Source organism: Hyperolius riggenbachi, chromosome 6 (genome assembly GCF_040937935.1).
Source record: "Hyperolius riggenbachi isolate aHypRig1 chromosome 6, aHypRig1.pri, whole genome shotgun sequence".
NCBI classification, from domain to species: Eukaryota; Metazoa; Chordata; class Amphibia; order Anura; family Hyperoliidae; genus Hyperolius; species Hyperolius riggenbachi.
This window is the reverse complement of record NC_090651.1, coordinates 128,213,916-128,227,970: the sequence shown is the minus strand read 5'-3', so window position 1 is coordinate 128,227,970 and position 14,055 is coordinate 128,213,916.

Below are 14,055 nucleotides of genomic sequence, written 5' to 3'. Positions count from 1 at the left end.
AAACTTCAAAGCACTTAGAGTCTCTTTAGTCTTCTTCACTTACTTCTGCCATGCAACCACACTACTCACAGTTGAGCTGACCGTTGGTCCATTACCCCCAGCTTCATGAGCCTCCATTTTGGAGGACAGGGATATCTTCTCTGGCTCAGGCCCCCCAGAGCCTTCCAGCTCAGGGGAGCCCAAAACCTCTCCACAGAAGTCCTTCTCCCTCCTCAAATGCACAGCCTTGGCAGGGACCTTGGTCTCAGGCAGGAATTCCCAATAACGCTCCCCAGCAGCTGGTTCTGCAGGAGCTCAGCAGGAGAGGTCCTCTCTCCTTGGCAGCCACACACACACTGACCTCCAAAGGGCGGGGCAATGCATAGTGTGGACCCTGGCGGTGGGATCTCTGACAGCAGTAGGATAAATACAACAACAGCAGCAGGAGGAGGTGGAGTGACGTGTGGCACTGGTAGCAGGCAATGCATAGTGTGGACCCTGGCGGTGGGACCTCTGACAGCAGTAGGATAAATACAACAGCAGCAGCAAGAGGAGGTGGAGTGACGTGTGGCACTGACAGCAGGCAATGCATAGTGTGGACTCTGGCGGCGGGACCACTGACAGCAGCAGGATAAATACAACAGCAGCAGGAGGAGGTGGAGTGACGTGTGGCACTGGCAGCAGGCAATGCATTGTGTGGGCGGTGGGACCACTGACAGCAGCAGGATGAAAATGAGCACAGTGTAATATGTTGCCGCTTTAGAAATACAATACATACATAAATAAATTGATAGGTAAATCAATGCAGCAGGCCAACAGGAGGAGGAGGAGTCCAGTAGAAATACAATAAATAAATAAATACATAAATAAATTCATAGGTAAATCAATTCAGCAGGCCAGCAGCAGCAACAGGAGTCCGGTAGAAATACAATAAATAAATACATAAATAAATTCATAGGTAAATCAATGCAGCAGGCCAGCAGCAGCAGCAGAAGTCCGGTAGAAATACAATAAATAAATACATAAATGAATTCATAGGTAAATCAATGCAGCAGGCCAGCAGGAGGAGGAGGAGTCGGTAGAAATACAATAAATAAATAAATACATAAATAAATTCATAAGTAAATCAATGCAGCAGGCCAGCAGCAGCAGCAGGAGTCCGGTAGAAATACAATAAATAAATACATAAATAAATTCATAGGTAAATCAATGCAGCAGGCCAGCAGCAGCAGCAGGAGTCTGGTAGAAATACAATAAATAAATACATAAATAAATTCATAGGTAAATCAATGCAGCAGGCCAGCAGGAGGAGGAGGAGGAGTCCGGCAGAAATACAATAAATAAATAAATACATAAATAAATTCATAGGTAAATCAATGCAGCAGGCCAGCAGGAGGAGCAGGAGTCCGGTAGAAATACAATAAATAAATAAATACATAAATAAATTCATAGGTAAATCAATGCAGCAGGCCAGCAGGAGGAGGAGGAGTCATCACGTATGGCAGGCAGCAGGCAATGTATTGTAATTCCCAGGCAGGCACCTCATGTCCTCCTTTCGCCGACAACAGGTGCCAGGAACGTGCCCTCTATCCAGGCCTGGTTAATCTTCAAAAATGTCAGTCTGTCCACGCCCTCTGTGGACAGACGAGAGCGCTTCTCGGTGACCACGCCACCGGCCGCACTTAAGCACCTCTCAGACAGCACGCTGGAAGGGGGGCAAGACAATACCTCCAGGGCGTACTGCGCAAGCTCCCTCCAGATGTGCAAGCACTCCACCCAGTACTCCATGGGGTCCACAGGCTCTTCGCTGCCGGTGTCAAGCCCACTGAAGGACCCCATGTAGTCGGCCACCATCCGGATCATGCGCTGGCTGTGACTCTCACTGAAGGTGGCTGCTGCCCGCACCTCCTCTCTCGGCTGCTGTACCTTCATGTAGAACGCCTGCGTCAATGACAGAAGGTCTCCTGGGCGCCTGATGCTGCTGCTGGCTGCAGGCACCTGCTGCTGTGCTGCTGGACAGGGACAGAGGGAGTGGAAGGTGGGGGGAAGGCTTCCTCCAGTCGCCGAACAAGGATCTCCTGCAACTCCCTTGCTCGCTGCTCACGGTCTCTGGCAGGCGGAATCTGATCCCACCTCCCCCTCAGCCGTGGGTCCACGATCATGGTGATGCAGGCGTCCTCCCTCGCTTGCATCCGCTTGACCCTGGGGTCTGTGCGCAGGCAGCGCAGCATGTGCGCTGCCATGGGGAACAGGGTGGACCGTCTAACAGAGACATCAGGGTCAGCGTCCTCCTCCTCCTCCTCTTGCCCCTGAGACTCTTCCTCCTCTCTCCACCCTCGCACCACTGCTGCTGCGCTCCGATGTTCCCCCCCAGCAGCAACGTCCAGCACCTCCAACTCCTCCTCCTCCAGGGACTCAAATACCTGCGGAGCAGTGGACTGCACAGGCGGCTGCTGTTCCAGCTGCTTCAGGGCCTCCTCTCCCAAATCCACCAAATCGCCAAGTGCCCTGTCCAGCAGACAAACAAAGGGCACCCACTGGCAGAGGGATGCCCGTTGTTCACTCACCAGGTTGGTTCACTGCAGGAAGGGAGCCAACACCAAGCAGACCTGCTGCATCTGCCCCCATTGCGCGTTGGTGAGGAGCTGGAGTGTGGTGCTGTTTCTGCTGCCGGTGCCAGCGACAGTGCCAGCGACAGTGCCAGCGACAGTGACAGATGTACCGGTTGACAGCCCTCCTCTGCTCAACCAGCCGCTCCAACATTGCCAGGGTGGAGTTCCAGCGAGTTGGCACATCTATGATAAGGCAGTGTCGTGGCAGGCCCTCCTGCTGCTGGATGTCTGCCAGTTTTGCTGCAGCAGCTGCTGAGCGGCGGAAAGTGCGCACAATTTTCCGCGCCGCTTCTAACAGCTCCTCCATCCCCAGGTAGGTGAGCATGAACTTTTGCACCACCAGGTTCAGGACGTGGGCCAAGCAAGGGACATGGAGCAAGTCTCCACTGCTGATGGCAGACAGCAGGTTGGCGGCATTGTCGGACACCACCAATCCCACAGTGAGGCCTCTGGGGGTCAGCCACGTCCTCTCCTGCTCCCTGAGGTACCGGAGCACGTTACTTGCCGTCAAGGAGTGTTTCCCCAGGCTTTTCATCTCCAGCAGCGCTTGGCAGTGGCGGGCCTTCACGCTGCTGGAGAGACGGGATCGCTCCAGCAGCGTGAAGGCTTGCAGGGCAGGGAGCTGCTGCTTCTCCCCTGACCCCGCGCGGTGGCACCACGTAGTGGGCAACAGGTGCTGCTGTGCCCGAGGATATGGACCTGCTGCTTCCTCGCTCGGGCTTTCCACCAGGCTGACCCAGTGGGCCGTAAAGGACAGATAGCGCTCTGTCCCAAACCGACTGCTCCAGGAATCCATGGTTATGTGGATCCACGCACTGACAGCGTGATCCAGCGCGCGGCCCACATTCTCCATGGCGGAGCGGTGCAGTGCTGGGATCGCCCATAAACGTCAGTGTGAAGCAAGCACCCAAGGAGAGGAAATAATAGATGTGCTTAAGCTTGCAGCGTCTCCGCACTCCAGACGTTTCAACAGCTCCTCCACAGTCAAGCCAGCACCATCCGTAGTGTATTAGCTCTTTTATTAGTTAAAATAGCATGACAGCCATCTTTACAGCAACAGCAGCGCTGTTTCGATCCTCAGATCTTTATCAAGCTGTTTAAAGTATTGTCACACCAAACAGACAAAAACTTGCCCTTAAGTACCCCTCTGAAAACTCCTCCACCAATCAGAGTCAGGCATCAACAGCCTATCAGAGCGCAGAGGCAGCAAGACGGACCACAAAGAAAACCGCAGTCTCTAACATTCAAATTTACCTATCCCATAATAATGCCCGCAGAGTACTCAACCATCCGCGTCATACCAGCGGACGCAAAGGGAAACCACTCATAACTTATGTGAATGCTATGCGCAGTTGCGCATTCACTCTCACCTGGCCACCCCGCCATCGTATTGGCATGTAAGTCCCATAGCGGCCACTTCCTCAATAGGCAGCGTCTACATGACGTATAGTCATGTGACCCTCGTTGTCAGGGGGCGTTTACAACGCTCACTACCTAACACCCAATGCTGCCTCAAACAGTGTCACTGTGACACATAGTCACGTGACTTATGTTGCCAGGGGGCGTATACAACGCACCGTTTATAGCAACCTAGCGGGTACAACTCCGCATACAATGCGGAAGTTACCTCCTATACCCACTAGGATAAATCTGTAATTCACCCATCAGGGAAACGCTATACAGCGCTCCCCAACGGATAAACCACACGCAGCTCCGTACATAATGTGGAGTCCGCATCTCCAAAAACAAGACATATAAATCAACATGAAACGGAGCATTGCGCACCTCCACACACCACCGAGCTATCAAAAGCTCCGGCAGTGATGGGTTGTGTATAACTTCCCCCGGCAACCAAACAACACGTGTCCCTGGCAACAAGACCAGCACCACGTATCTACATAAAAGGAAGGAGGCCAAAATGGTAACTCACCTACCAACACACTTCACCCTTAATAGATGGGAAAAACTGGTAAAGCTGCCTCTAAGTCCTCCGGCTGTAGATATCCTGACATCTGAAAAAATGAAAAATCAAAAGGTCAAAATCAAAAATTAAAATCAACGTTAACAATATAGCACAATATTAGAAACAGAAATCCTCCATATCTCAGAGGAAGGTCACCAATTTTAAATCACATCCTCATAACTATATACATGGTAACAAATTGTATTCTCTGTTCAAGCCACCCCTCCCCATCGTCCCCAACCTATGAATCCACTCCGCCTCCCTCATGAGCAACATCCTCTGTCGATCTCCCCTCCTAGGGTTTAAAGGGACATGATCTATTACTTGTACCCTCCACATTATGTACGGAGCTGCGTGTGGTTTATCCGTCGGGGAGCGATGTATAGCGTTTCCCTGATGGGTGAATTACGGATTTATCCTAGTGGGTATAGGAGGTAACTTCCGCATTGTATGCGGAGTTGTACCCGCTAGGTTGCTATAAACGGTGCGTTGTATACGCCCCCTGGCAACATAGGTCACGTGACTATGTGTCACGGTGACACTGTTTGAGGCAGCATTGGGTGTTAGGTAGTGAGCGTTGTAAACGCCCCCTGACAACGAGGGTCACATGACTATACGTCATGTAGACGCTGCCTATTGAGGAAGTGGCCGCTATGGGACTTACATGCCAATACGATGGCGGGGTGGCCAGGTGAGAGTGAATGCGCAACTGCGCATAGCATTCACATAAGTTATGAGTGGTTTCCCTTTGCGTCTGCTGGTATGACGCGGATGGTTGAGTACTCTGCGGGCATTATTATGGGATAGGTAAATTTGAATGTTAGAGACTGCGGTTTTCTTTGTGGTCCGTCTTGCTGCCTCTGCGCTCTGATAGGCTGTTGATGCCTGACTCTGATTGGTGGAGGAGTTTTCAGAGGGGTACTTAAGGGCAAGTTTTTGTCTGTTTGGTGTGACAATACTTTAAACAGCTTGATAAAGATCTGAGGATCGAAACAGCGCTGCTGTTGCTGTAAAGATGGCTGTCATGCTATTTTAACTAATAAAAGAGCTAATACACTACGGATGGTGCTGGCTTGACTGTGGAGGTGCTGGGATCGCCCTGCGGGAAAAATAGTGGCGGCTGGGGACTTGCCACTCCGGGATCCCAACCTGCCGCAGCGCTCTGATGTCACTCCCCTCCTGCACAAAGGAATATGGCAGGAGCTAGGAGCACATGGCCCGGGCAAGCAACCCGTTCAGCAACCGGATGCGCCTGTGGGCGGGAGGCAGCACCTTGGTCACACCGGGGAATGCTTCGCTGAGCAGGGTCTGGCAGCGTTTGCCTGCACGGTAGGATGAGGAGGCCACTGTGGAGGGAGCTGATGAGGCCACTGAGGACTGGCTGCCCAGGGGAAGGGGGGTGGGAGTGAGTTGCTGCTGTGCTCCTGCTGCTGCTGCTGCTGGATGGGAAGGAGGGTCGGCTGCTGCTGCTGCTGCTGCTGAAATCTGTGCAGTGGCTGTCTGGCTCTGACCACTGCCTGCACCACTTTGCATAAGCTTCTCCAACTCATTAAAGTCCTCAAAATGTCTGCTCTGTAAGTGGGTCTGCAGGCACGAGGTACTCAATTTGTGGATATCGCGACCTCTGCTGAGACTGAGATTGCAACTGTTGCAAATTGCACGGGTCGGGTCCACTGGGCACTTGGTGAAGTACCGCCAGACTAGGGACTTCAACCTGCTCTTTGCGCTTGAGGGCTGGGGTTTTTGGGTGCCCTTGGAGGATTGTGCCTTTTTGGTTGTAGTTAGAGGTTTGCTGCGAGTGGTGGTAGCGACTGAAGCAGTAGGCTGTGGCTCCTGCCTTCCACGCCCTGTGCTGGCCGCCTTGCTGCTGCCGCGCCTCTGCGCCAGAGACGCCTCCTCCTCCGATGATGAGCTGCCTTCAACCAACTGTGCTGGTGGTACTGGTGGCACATAGGAAGGATCTATCAAGTCATCATCATCAACCCCAAACAAATCCTGTGAGCCCGACTCAACCAACTCCTCTACCCCAACATCCCCTGCATCACGCCCCTCCTCCTCAGCGCCAACAACAAACTTCTGCACCTGTAACTCCTCCTCCTCCTTGCATGGCCCCATCATCTCCAACTCATACTTCTCCAAAACATCCCTGTACATGGTCACAGTCTCAGGGGAGAAGAGCGTGCTCTTTGAGGACAGGCTGGTCGATAGGGTCACCGTGACCATGGCCTCAAGCGCTGGTGGTGGCCTGCTGCGGACAGGAGTGCTGGTGGCACTAGTCTCGCTGCTGCTGGAGGCCTGGCTGGAAAAGGTGGCTTCCTGCGCCGCCATCATTTCCACCACAGCCTGCACCTGACTCTCCCCAATGGGCCGTGGGTGACGACCCGTCTCAAAGATGGGCGCAACACGCTGCTGTTGCGCCTCTGCTCCCTCCTCCCTGTGGTCAGTGGCTGGCGGCGCACCAGTCCCAGCTGCTGGCAGTGGCTCCTGCAATGGCGCTTCCTCTCCTGGTGGTGCCTCGCCCTCTACCTCTACCTCTGCCAGTCATAGTGCACTATACAAATACAGTAAAAAAAAAAATAAGTAGAAGAGGGCGGGAAAGGGTGTAAACTTTAATAAAGTCTGTGTTGGTGGTGACTTGGTGGTGACTAGTAGTACAGTAGTAGACACTAGTAGTATGCACGCATGCAGGTAACTAAGAAACACCTAGCGTACTACGCTACAAGTAAGTCGTGCGGCAGACAATCGGTGACAATTACAAACGGTCACACACGGTCAGACGCAATCAATCAATAGGCTCGGGCAGGTGAGGTGACAGACAGTCACAGGTCACTCACAACGGATGCTGGTGTGGTGGCCTGTATGTGTTGTAACTCTTATTTATTACACACACTACGGATGATAATAAAATCACACAGTAAAATTAAAAAAAAAATTAGTGAACGGGTACTAGTCTAGACTAGTAGACTAGTAGTATAGTAGTAGACACTAGAAGTATGCACGCACGCACGCAGGTAACTAAGAAACACCTAGCGTACTACGCTACAAGTAAGTCGTGCGGCAGACAATCGGTGACAATTACAAACGGTCACACACGGTCAGACGCAATCAATCAATAGGCTCGGGCAGGTGAGGTGACAGACAGTCACAGGTCACTCACAACGGATGCTGGTGTGGTGGCCTGTATGTGTTGTAAGTAACTCTTATTTATTACACACACTACAGATGATAATAAAATCACACAGTAAAATTGAAAAAAAAAATTAGTGAACGGGTACTAGACTAGTAGACTAGTAGTATAGTAGTAGACAGTAGACACTAGTAGTATGCACGCAGGTAACTAAGAAACACCTAGCGTAATAGGCTACAAGTAAGTCGTGCGGCAGACAATCAGTGACAATTACAAACGGTCACACACGGTCAGACGCAATCAATCAATAGGCTCGGGCAGGTGAGGTGACAGACAGTCACAGGTCACTCACAACGGATGCTGGTGTGGTGGCCTGTATGTGTTGTAACTCTTATTTATTACACACACTACAGATGATAAAATCACACAGTAAAATTGAAAAAAAAATTAGTGAACGGGTACTAGTCTAGACTAGTAGACTAGTAGTATAGTAGTAGACACTAGAAGTATGCACGCACGCACGCAGGTAACTAAGAAACACCTAGCCTACTACGCTACAAGTAAGTCGTGCGGCAGACAATCGGTGACAATTACAAACGGTCACACACGGTCAGACGCAATCAATCAATAGGTTCGGGCAGGTGAGGTGACAGACAGTCACAGGTCACTCACAACGGATGCTGGTGTGGTGGCCTGTATGTGTTGTATGTAACTCTTATTTATTACACACACTACAGATGATAATAAAATCACACAGTAAAATTGAAAAAAAAATTAGTGAACGGGTACTAGACTAGTAGACTAGTAGTATAGTAGTAGACAGTAGACACTAGTAGTATTCACGCAGGTAACTAAGAAACACCTAGCGTAATAGGCTACAAGTAAGTCGTGCGGCAGACAATCGGTGACAATTACAAACGGTCACACACGGTCAGACGCAATCAATCAATAGGCTCGGGCAGGTGAGGTGACAGACAGTCACAGGTCACTCACAACGGATGCTGGTGTGGTGGCCTGTATGTATTGTAACTCTTATTTATTACACACACTACAGATGATAATAAAATCACACAGTAAAATTAAAAAAAAAATTAGTGAACGGGTACTAGTCTAGACTAGTAGACTAGTAGTATAGTAGTAGACACTAGAAGTATGCACGCACGCAGGTAACTAAGAAACACCTAGTGTACTACGCTACAAGTAAGTCGTGCGGCAGACAATCGGTGACAATTAAAAACGGTCACACACGGTCAGACGCAATCAATCAATAGGCTCGGGCAGGTGAGGTGACAGACAGTCACAGGTCACTCACAACGGATGCTGGTGTGGTGGCCTGTATGTGTTGTAAGTAACTCTTATTTATTACACACACTACAGATGATAATAAAATCACACAGTAAAATTGAAAAAAAAATTAGTGAACGGGTACTAGACTAGTAGTATAGTAGTAGACAGTAGACACTAGTAGTATGCACGCAGGTAACTAAGAAACACCTAGCGTAATAGGCTACAAGTAAGTCGTGCGGCAGACAATCGGTGACAATTACAAACGGTCACACACGGTCAGACGCAATCAATCAATAGGCTCGGGCAGGTGAGGTGACAGACATTCACAGGTCAGGTCACTCACAATGGATGCTGGTGGTGACCTGTCACTTACAGTCAGTAACTAACTAACACAGTACTGAAACTAATAAAGTAACAGACTACAGCAGTAATAATTAACTAAACTAGTACTACTAGTACACAACTAACTAGAATACCTAACCTACCTAAGCTAGTAGTAGGCTAAGGCTACCTAGGCTAGCAGGCCTAGCCTGCTCACAGACTAACACTAGCCTAGCACAGTATACACTATACACTAGCTGACTAAAAACAATCAAAATACTAGCTAACTATATAAGACAACAATAAATGTGTTTAGGAGGTGTTTAGGAAGCAAAACGCTAGGTTTAGCAGTGAAAAGCACTTGCTCAGACACAGCACAGCACTGGAGAATCTCTCAGTACCAGCAGCAGTCACACAAGTGCGTGGCTCCGCAACATGGCCGCCGCCTTATATGGAGGAGGGGAGGGCCAGGCTCCCCTCCTCTGATTGGTTGCTAGGGTAACCAGCTCCTCGGCAGGAGGACTTCTGATTGACCCAATCACGTCATCCCCGAATCCCGAAGCCGAAACCGAACCCACAGCTCCATCCGGCCGAATTCCAGCGCGCGCATTCGGCATGCTTCGTATTCGGGTTCGGCTCGGAATCGCAGCATTCGGGTTCGGGTTCGCATGCGGCAAACCAAAAAAAAACACCCGAATTTTTCGGGGAAACTTCACATTCGGGGTCCTGCTGAGCAACCCTGATTACTACACCAACTGTGGCCAGTACAAGAAATAATATAGTTGTATTGTATTGTTTTTGGTAATAATGATTATGCCGGACACACTTCACTTCTTCAATTTTGAAGGGGAGGGTGGGTTTCCTGGCCATGCTTGCTATGGGGATGAAGAAGGGGTGCTACACTGGACACAAGGGAGGGACCCCATAAAGTTTTCACTCAGGGAAACAATCTCTCTCTCTCTCTCTATGTACAGTATATATATATATATATATATATATATATATATATATTTGCAAACACATACAACACACAATCCATACATACAAGCAGCATCTACAACTCGCAACACTCTGTCACTCTGTCTCCCCTGTTGCAGTCAGCTGCATGTGTGTTTGTGTATCTCTCTTCTTCTCCTGCCATCAGTGGTGTAGCAAAAGGGGAAGCTGAGGTTGCAACAGCACCAGGGCCCATGAGCACGGGGCCCAGTAGGGGCGCTCCTTCCGTCCTTCGTCCATCTAATTAGCTTTTCATTGGTGCTGTGCTGGTAATGGCACCTCTATATGTGCATTGAATAGTACTAGTGCGTAATTAATTTTGACAGATAAAGCAAGAAGTAACAAATCTCAGGAACCCAAGAAGAAATGATATTAAAGTTTCATATCTACGCGAAGGAGAATATCAGTAGATAACAGTTTCACAAATATAACTTGAACATGCAATTTAGTAAAAATGGCACAACTTTTTAGAAACTGTATCTCAATGCTGAAATGGAGCAATCAATGCTGATAGGTCTTCTCCCATCCTTAGGTTAGAAACTTCTCTTTAACAATTTGGAAGCTGCAAAAAAAGGGTTTTCTTACTATTTCCAGGAGACTTCCAATTCTGACTCAAGCAAGTGGAACTGGGAACATTGGCCCTTATTCATTTCACTTGTTCTCCAAAGTTTCCTCCAAGGAGATACTTTTTCATCTTCTATTTGAAGTAACTTTTCAGCACTTTCAAAAAGTACCAAAAAGTAGGAGAAAAAGTGCTGTCAAAATTCTTTTGAGTATTTTCTTGCTTGCTGGTGGCTTTAAAGGCATTTTCTTGATAAGGTGTGAAAATATCACCCAGGAGAAAACTTAGAAGAAAAAGTGAATTGAATAAAACAATCAGGGCCTGATCCAATTCCTTTTTTTCCTGGGAGATCATTTTTCATTTTCTGTTTAAAATTACTTTTCATCACTCTGCAATTGATGTACAAAAAAGTAGGTGTAAAGGTACTGTCAAAATGATTGTAGTTTCTTGCTTGCTGGTTGCTTAAAGAGACTCTGAAGTCTCTAAAAAATTATCTTTTTATAATAAAATCCTGTGTAATATGACAGCCCTACCTAAACCGCTGCATCTCTGCCGCTCTAATTTAACTAAATCCTCCCAAACTCCCCAGGGGCAATCCGGGCAGCACTTCCGTGAGAGGCAGAGCTATGAGCTGCAGCTCTGCCTCTCAGCACGTCTATCAGCCCGGATCGCCACCTCTCCCCCGCCCCTCTCAGTCTTACTTCACTGAGAGGGGTAGGGGAGAGGCAGAGATCCGCTGCTGACAGACGCCTGTGAGGCAGGGCTGCAGCTCATAGCTCTGCCTCACACGGAAGAGTAGAGGGCAGCAAAATCCACGACCAAGAAAATCGTGGATTTTGCGGGGGAGAGAAAGGAGGGAGTTAGGGGGAGTTAGATAGATTTCAGCGGCGGGAATGCGGCAGTTTAGGTAGGGCTATCATATTACACAGGATTCTATAATAAAAAGATGATTTTTAAGAGACTTCAGTGTCTCATTAAAGGACACCCGAGGTGAAAATAAACGAATGAAATAAACAATTGTATTTATCCTCCTTCTCTTAAAAATGACTTTTTAAGACATTCCAGTTTTATTTTATATTTAAATCTGCTTTTTACATGTTTACAGTTTTATTGTTTTTGTTCAATGACATAAGGCTGCTCAAATCCGGATCCGGGAGATACCCGGATAGTTGCTATCAGGATATCTCCCAGTAAACCTGTGCGGGGTGGGCGGGGTGGGCAATCTTACCTGTCTGGGGTCTTCTTCGTCCGTCCCTCGGCGCCTCCCATGATGCGCTCCACGCACGTCACGTAATTACGAACACTTCCTCCTTCAACCTGGAAGGAGGAAGTGTTTGTAATCACGTGACATCCGCTTGGACCGCATCGTGGAAGGCGCCGAGGGACGGACCGAAGAAAACGTCAGACAGGTAAGATTGACCCCCCCCCCCCGCCCACCACGCACAGGTTTACTGGGAGATATCCGGATAGAACTATCCAGATGTCTCCCGGATCCGGATTTGAGCAGCCCTGCAATGACACATTCATTGAAATATGCTAGAGCTAAAATCTATGAACTATTAACCCTTTTCATTTATTTTCTGCTCTCAGAAGCCTTTTTCTGCTAGGAAAGTGTTTTACAGTTGTAATTTCTTATCAATGAGGGTCACACTATAGTCTGACTCAGACAGGAACTGCCACTTACATACCTGATGTTTAACTCTTTCAGACAGAGAAAGAAAAAAAGGAACATAGAATAGTTATATGTGTGCTAGGCACCGTACATACACATATCTATCCCATCATGTCACATGTCACCTCGGGTATCCTTTAACCCCCTTGGCGGTATGAAAAATCCCGCCAGGGGGCAGCGCAGCAATGTTTTTTTTTTTTTTTTTTTTTTTTTAAATCATGTAGCGAGCCCAGGGCTCGCTACATGATAGCCGCTGCTGAGCGGCATCCCCCCGCCCGCTTCGATCGCCTTCGGCGATCTCCGATCAGGAAATCCCGTTCATAGAACGGGATTTCCTGGAGGGCTTCCCCCGTCGCCATGGCGACGGGGCGGGATGACGTCACCGACGTCACTGACGTCGGGACGTCATTGGGAGTCCCGGGCCACCCCTCGGCGCTGCCTGGCACTGATTGGCCAGGCAGCGCTGGGGTCTGGGGGGGCGCGCGCCGCAGCAGATAGCGGCGATCGGGCGGGGGCCGGCGGCGATCAGAGTGCTGGCGCAGCTAGCAAAGTGCTAGCTGCGTCCAGCAAAAAAAAAAATTATGAAAATCGGCCCAGCAGGGCCTGAGCGGCACCCTCCGGCGGCTTACCCCGTGTCCAGCACTGGGTTACCGCTAAGGAGGTTAAAAGGCATTTTATTGATGATGTGAAAATATCACCTAGGAAAAAACCTAGGAGAAAAAGTGAATTGGATCGGGCCCATAGAGTCTCAGGAGGTTTAACACAAGACTCTAATTCCAACATACTGAAAGGACCTCCAGCTTCTATTGTAACCCTTAAGACTGGAACAGACAGAAACCTAACTAAATTTTCTCACCTTTTTCCCTTTTATTTACTGTTGACTATAGTGTCAGTTAGTGTTGTTATTTTTCTATAACCTTATTAACGCACTATTTTTACTTTCTTAAATAAATTATATAAAATAATTTTAGGCTGTCCCCTGTTTTGAGTAGTCACATGATTAAAACTGCCTCTGGATGCTACCATAGAAATATTGTAGTTTAACATAGAGCAAAGGGTTAAATAAAAAGTGTTTTTGCATAACTGTTTCTTTTAGGTTATGCCCCAGTATAGATACATAGGACCGAACACGGTAAATCCAGCGCTGGAGACTTGGGCGCAGCAGCGCAGGAGACTTGGGCGCAGCCGGCGCCACCATAGGCCGTAATAGGAACTACGGCTATCGCAGGCACAGAGAGTAACTTCAGCGCCGTCAGAAGACGGATCTGAAGTTGCTTTTAAAACAATAATTCGGCTTCCAGCAATTGCTGGAAGCCGAATTATTTCATTCCCCCACTATCCATGTCGGCCTGGAGGGGGAATAGTAATTAACACGGCCCGGACCTGTGCGGCAGCAGGATTAGCCATATACTGGCTGTGTCCTGCGCCCAAGTCTCCGGCGCCGTTCTCTCTCGTACGCCATAGGACTATATGTAATTCAAGGTGCTTCTTATGAACATAGCATAGCTCAGGATTTACTGGCAAATTACATTTTTA